This window comes from Otolemur garnettii, unplaced genomic scaffold, assembly GCF_000181295.1.
Source record: "Otolemur garnettii isolate 467f Iridium unplaced genomic scaffold, OtoGar3 scaffold00103, whole genome shotgun sequence".
Taxonomy (NCBI): Eukaryota; Metazoa; Chordata; class Mammalia; order Primates; family Galagidae; genus Otolemur; species Otolemur garnettii.
The window spans coordinates 4,086,503-4,093,584 of record NW_003852498.1 but is presented as its reverse complement, the minus strand read 5'-3'; the positions used below and the strand labels follow the sequence as shown (position 1 = coordinate 4,093,584).

The 7,082-nt window shown below is 37.5% G+C and overlaps 1 protein-coding gene across 2 annotated transcripts in view; it reads right to left on the bottom strand.

Moving 5' to 3' along the window:
- The window catches only part of TET2 (tet methylcytosine dioxygenase 2), a 131,256-nt gene that overhangs the window by 87,983 nt on the left and 36,191 nt on the right, over nucleotides 1-7,082 (bottom strand). For both annotated transcript variants that reach the window (XM_023517032.1, XM_003796334.1), the window contains exon 2: nucleotides 4,893-5,037. The gene's annotated coding sequence lies outside the window, so the exon portion shown is untranslated. The remainder of the gene's footprint in view (nucleotides 1-4,892; nucleotides 5,038-7,082) is intronic.

The following is a 7,082-nucleotide window of genomic DNA, read 5'->3' as shown; positions in this document are numbered from 1 at the left end:
CCCTGGGTACAGTGCTGTGGCATCACAGCTCACAGCAACCTCCAACTCCTGGGCTCAAGCGAGTCTCCTGCCTCCGCCTCCCAAGGAGCTGGGACTACAGGCACCTGCCACAACGCCTGGCTATTTTTTGGTTGCAGCCATTATTGTTGTTTGGCAAGCCTGGGCTGGATTCAAACCCGCCACCTTAGGTGTATGTGGCTGGCATCTTAGTCACTTGAGCCACAGGCGCCGAGCCACTACATTGTATTAAAAACAAATAATGGATGGGAAGCAGAAGAAAACATTTGAAGAAGACAGTGTGAATAAAGCACTGCCTTAGTGCTCAGGAGGGTCTATTTTTGTTTTAAAATCCTTTGACTCAAAGGATAAACTGAGAAGGTTTGCTTTAACAATGACCGTGGATTTTAGTTCTTAAGAATGGTATCTCAGGAAGGAATACCTAAGTCTTAATTTGAAAGTCCAGGTGGTGATTTAAATTTGAAGTAACTAGAAGCCAGATTAGGAAAATCAGCCAGGGAGTTTCATACATTTCATGTAGGTCAGTGGTTTTACAGACCAATGAGAAAAGCCATTTTTCTTCTGAAAGATAAAGAGGAAAAGAGTGTAACATTAGAGATATTTATTCCTTATCAAACTATTGAAGAAACAGATGACGTTTTAAATCAGAAACACTCACTAATGACTTTAGGTGGGAGAAAATGATGACTTAAGAAGAGCGAAGCTTCTAAACAAATTAGATGTGTTTGATGAGAAAGGGCAAAAAATGTCCAAATTAATTAGAAGAATGACTATAAAACAGTGCTTGTGGGCAAACTAAATCTTCTAATCCTATTCTCCACCACCAAGCTGCCAAAATTCAAATCACTAATACTTCTTATAGAAAGATAGTGTTAACTGGAGAGGGGTGGAAATTCTTAATATGGAGACCTGGGGCTACACCAGGCTTTGGAATAGCTAATGGCCTCACCTTACGAAACTCATGTAACATCTCTGGGTATCCTTTTCCCTTCCATGAAATAAGTTATTTGGATTAGAAGATGTCTGCCTAATAGTCCCAAATTAATGCTTTGATTCTCTGTCTTTCCATTATAGTTTAAAAATATAAAATCTGGATTTTATATAAAAAATTATTTTTTATAATTTTTATATTTTTGTATATTCTCATGCAAACAATTTTTGCACTGTTAGTATTTACATGGATTATAATGCATAGTAAAAACATATCTTAGAAACTTAATTCAGCCTGTATGTCAAAAATTACATAAACTTTAGTAGCCTTAGGAATTATCTACATTGGATTGTCTTACTTCAGTCACCTTCAATTCAAAGTCATAATATATTCCAGCTTCCCTAGTTTCTTTAATGCCAACACTTAATAGGTCACTTCGAAACTAAACCTTTGATTCTTCTTCTTTATCCCCTCTGTGTAATTAGTAAGTCCATCCTCATGATTTTTTTTTTTTTTTTTTTTTGAGACAGAGTCTTATTCAGTTGCCCCAGGGTTGAGTGCCATTGCATCATAACTCACAGCAACCTCAGTCTCCTGGGCTTAATCAATTCTCTTGCCTCAACCTTCCAAGTAGCTGGGACTACTCGTACCCACCACAACGCCTGGCTGTTTTTTTAGACACCGGGTCTTACCCTTGTGCAGGCTGGTCTCCAACTCCTGAGCTCAGGTGATCCACCTGCCTCAGCCTCCCAAAGTACTAGGATTACAGGGGTGAGCCACTGCACCTGGCTCCATCCCCATTTTTCTTTTCACTATTTTCATTCTCTCTTGTCAAAATCCATGTTCTCAATCTCTCAAATCACTGCAACAACTACGTTTAACTCCCTAGTTTTCTAAATTTGTAAAAATAATATTCCTAAGGACATGAATTCACCTTGCTACTCACCTACTCTAACTGTTCCCAATATGTTCAGGATAGCGTGAAATCATCTTCAGCGTGGCCTTACTGGGGGCTTTGACCTTACCCTGCTTTTCCAGCTTTGCTCCCACTACTTGCCAACACGAACTCTCTACAAAGTAGCCTCTCCTCTGCCTCCATATCACTAGCCTCTACCTGGCCCATCTCTACCCCCCAAAGCCAACATCTCTATTTCACTCCTACTCATGCAATTTCCCCCCAACTTCTTTCTGCTGGAGTGTCATTCCTTAACTCCAAATTCTTGTTATCCTTCTAGATCCAAGCCATGCCCTGCCACTTTCCCTCGGAAAGCCTCCTCTTACTGTTATAGTTCAAATGGACCTTGCCATTCCCTGAACTTCTGAAGTTCTTGTCTATATCATTCACTTGGGTGTATGTACAAATGTTTACTAAGCTTAGATGACTAAGCTGTGTAAGATGCTCTGATTCTCTTTGAATCACTCTTTGTAAACCTTTACTCTAGCTCTTTATGGTTTCTCTCTACCAGCTAGAGTGCTCTTCTCCCACATAACTTTAAGGCTTGTTTTTATATCGTTATCAGATTTTTACTTAGAACATAATCTTCTCATAAAGCTGCCTTCCTTGACTACCATGACCCTCAATTACTACTTCACATGCCACTCAATTTCCTTTTCATCTTTTAGATGTATACAGCCTAGTACTTCTTGGTATTTAGCATACTATCATTCCTATTCATCTTGTTTATGTCTGTCTCCCAGTCTAGACTTTAAGTCCAGCAATGCTTTTGTTTATCACGCATTTAATGCAGCTCCAGTTCCCAAGAGTGCCTGGTATATTAGATAGATGCTCAAGAAATATTTTCAAATGAATTCATATTTTAAAAACCGAAAACAGTTTCAGTGTCTGTAGCTCAGCAGCTAGGACACCAGCCATATACACTGGACGTGGCAGGTTTGAACCCATACTGGGCCTGACAAACAACAATGAGAACTACAACCAAATAATAGATGGGCACTGTGGCAGGTGCCTGTAGTCCCAGGTACTTGGGAAGCTGAGGCAAGAGAATCGCTTAAGCCGAAGAATTTGAGGTTACTGTGAGGCCATGGTTCTCTATCAAGGGCAACATAGGGAGACTCTGTCTCAAAACAAAACAAACCAAAAACCAAACCCCTGAAAACAGAATTAATAGCAGTAAATAATAATAAAACAAATACTAATATAAAATTGAGAACTTACTATGTGCCAGACCCTATACATATTATCCCAAAACAATCCTTTTATTATCTATCATTACCTACTTGCTATATAAAGCAAGGATTAAGGAAGTTAAATAATTTTCCCAAGAACAAACTCCTAATAAATGTACTAACAATAAGCCCAAAGCTTATTTATTACTGAAAATAAGTCTAAGGCAGAGTTTTATCCAACTGTTAAAAAATTAAGATTTTGGGGGGAACCTCTCAGAGAGCTACTTATAAAATCTTTTCCTAGGAAAGCTAATATTTTAATTTGTTGTCTCTTTGTTTTAGTTATTTTTTTACTTTTCCATGAACATTTGTACTTCATTCTATCCTCCCTTCACCTTCAAGAAGAGAATATCTTCAAACATTATGACTTCACTAAAGAGTAAAAATTCCATCTTAAAAAGGCATTTTCAGTTTTCATGTAAAGGACAAGAACAGAATGCGTAGTCACCGTTCTCATGATGTGAGGTAAAGCAATCATTAAGGAAGGCGGGGAAAAGTAAAGAATGCTTTATTCATAATTACCTAAGATTTTCCAGTATGAGAGTGGAAAGAGGAAGTCTATTTTCAGTGACAATGATTACTCTAAAAATATTAACATGCAAGGGGAAAATTTTCATTCTAAGACTTATTACTGTGCTGAGTTCCCTCTCCCTTGCAGAGTAACTTTAAATTCTCAGAGTATAGAGGTAATCTAGACAGATGAACTTGCCCTGTGTCTTGAAAATGCCAATACTGAGAATCATGGGAGTTTAACTAAGTACTCACTGAAAGGGATTTCTCAGGGCCAGGACAGCCTCTAAGAAGTATCAAGTGGCACCTTAAATACTCAGGTGTCTAGAGTGAGGGCAGAAGCTTTTTAGAAGATTTTTTACGCTGAATACATAAATAAGGTTCAGTGAAACTGAAGCTGAATTATCCACTGGAAGAGTTATAAATAAAATGCTTAATTCTTCTTTTTTACTATCTAATCTCTAGTTTCTTTCCTACAATATCCCTATATTTTTAACTAGATTTTAGAACAGGCAGAGACATATTTAATAGTATTCACTCTAGACTTCATCTCAAGTATTTTAGGAAAGAATACCTTAGTTTCCTACTTCTATACCTGTGTATAAGAGAAATGGTCTGATAATCAAACCTTAGGTTGGGACCCTGGGCAGGTCATCGACATTCAGAGCTAACTGATCTTTATGAACACTAATTATAGAACATAATAAAAAGGGAAATTAAATTTAGTGTCTCCCTCTTGGGGGAGACATTGCCTTTATTTGTATTTTCAGAAAATCTTATGAAAAATTACATAGGTTCTCCTGAGATCTGCCGTTCCATAATTTAGTTCTCTGCAAGTTCTACAGTGCCAAAATGTCCTAAAACTTATTTGGTCCTTAACAAGACTGAGACAAAGTGGCTATCAATGAGGTAAAAATGGAGAAGAGAAAGACTGTAACATGATTATAGATAGCATACTTCTCTACGCTTATAGTTACATAGGAATGATTCTCCCTTCTTTTTTAAAAATTCATAGACATTGAGAATCTGTGAAAATTTTTTCTCCAGAACATTGGGTAAGTTAGCATATAACTTTAGTGGATGCACAGATCTTACAATTTAATCCTTGTTTCCAAAGCACAGATGATAAAGGTATTTGAGACAGTGCAGAGTTATTTAGAGGTGAAGGCTGGAAAAGAGATTAAACCATTAAACTGGAGGCAACTTATACTTGCAAAACAAGCATCGACTGTCCCCACGGCCTTACCAGCAGCTCTGTCCCTCACTGCCCCTCTGGATCATGTCCTGCTGGCTGGTGCTGAGCCCATCTCCTGCCTCCAAGTGTGGCAACGCAACAGGAGCAAAGGCGAGCAAACAATCTTGGGAGAGTGTGCTGCTGAATGTCTGCCAGCCTGGAAAAGAGGAGGTTGGAATATTTTTAAGTTAACAAAAAGGAACAGAACATGTACTTCTGGCATACACGCTATCACGTAGAGTTTAAAAGGTTTTAGAGACCTATAAATGACATATGTCCTGCAGACGGTGGGCCATTAAAAAATTTAAGGTTAGAGGATCGTTCAGACGCTACACCAGATACACATCATACGTTACCTTGTTTAATACAACAATCTGGTAAGGCAGTTGTTATTATTCCTATTTTACAGAGTAAGAAGGGAGATGGTTTAATTTTTTCCTCAAAGTCACATCAGTAAAAATAGTAAGCTGATGCTAGGACGTGGCATCATAAAAGTCACGAGTTAAAATGTAAGGGGTGTTTTGAGATAAAATTCACATGTCATAAAATTCTCCCTTGTAAATTATAGAATGCAGTGAGGTTTCCGATATTCAAGAAGTTGTGTCACTGTCACTTGATGACACTAATTCCACAACATTTTCTTCACTCCTAAAATACATCTAGTACTCATTAGGACTCAGTTCTCATTCATTCCTCCCCTGGGCCTTGGTGACATTCACCAATATCTCGTATATTGGATTTACTTATTCTGTCCAGTTCATATAAACGGAATCATGCAAAATTTGGCCTTTGGGCCTGTCTTTTGAAGGCTCACTCACATCGTAGCATATGCATCAGCAATTTATTCCTTTTTGTGGCTGAGTAATAGTCCACTGTCTAGATATACCATACTTTCTTACTATTAATGATAGGCCTTTGGGTTATTTCTATTTTGACCATTATAAATAATGCTGCTTTGAACATTTATATTTTATTGTTTTAAGATATGTGTAACGTATAAATTTGTCCTTGAAACCACATGTAAGCATACAGTTCTTTGGCATTAAGTACATTCACACCGTTATGTAACAATGACCACCATCCATCCCCAGAAATTTGACCTCCCTAAACTGAAACTCAGTTCTCATTAAACAATGCCTCCTCCTCCTCCCCTCCTCCCAGCCTCATCATTCTACTTTCTGCCTATACAAATTTGACTATTTGGGGGTACCTCATAGAAGTGGAATTATATATTTGTCCTTTTGTGACAAATGTATTTTATTTAGCATAATATAATCAAATTTCATCCATGTTGTAGCATGTATCATGATTTCCTTCCTTTTAAAGGCCAAATAATTCATTTTGTAACTATACCACATTTTTTTTATCTATTCTTTCATCAATAGATACTTGGGCTGCTTCCAACTTTTAGCGATCGTGAATAATGCTACAGTGAACATGAATGTAAAGCATTTGCACGTTTGTGAGGGAACATGTATTTTCAATCCTCCTATAAGTGGAATTCCTAGGAGCAGAACTGCTGGATCACATGATAATCCCAGGCTTAACCTTGAGAAACTGATTTTGCACAGTGACTACACCATCATCAATGTATCAGGGTTCCAATTTTTCTGTATCCTCACCAACACTTGTTATTGTTGGTCTTGTTTCTTAGACCCATCCCAGGGAATGTGAAGTAGTAGAAGATTTGGCTCAGATGCAATTTACTGGCTTATTGCAGTAGTTCAGAAATAAGTGATAAGAGTCTGACCAAGACAGGGGTGGAAGAAATGAAATGACTGAAACAGGGAAATATTACTGATGAAAAAAATGAATGGGATTTAGTAACATTCTAGATGTAGGGAGAAAAATTCAATTGTAGTAACAAAGCTTTGAGTTCAGTGGTCTGAAAGAATAATGGTATTAATCAGAGAAATAGATAATTCTAGAAAGAAAGAAAATTCTAGAAATGACAAAATAGATCCTGACATGATGCATTTGAGAAAAATCTATGTATTCCATACAAATAATCATCAGGCAGGTGAAGGTGAAGGTGAAGTTCAGGAGGTCAGGGTTGGAGATGGTGAACTATGTCCTCTTTTCTTTTATTTTTGGAAAGAGTTAAAGTATTAGTAAGATTAGAAAAGAGTTATACGTGCTTAGGTTCCTGTGGCTAAGTTTAGCAGTTTATGAACCAAACATTGAGGAAGGCACGGAAATATT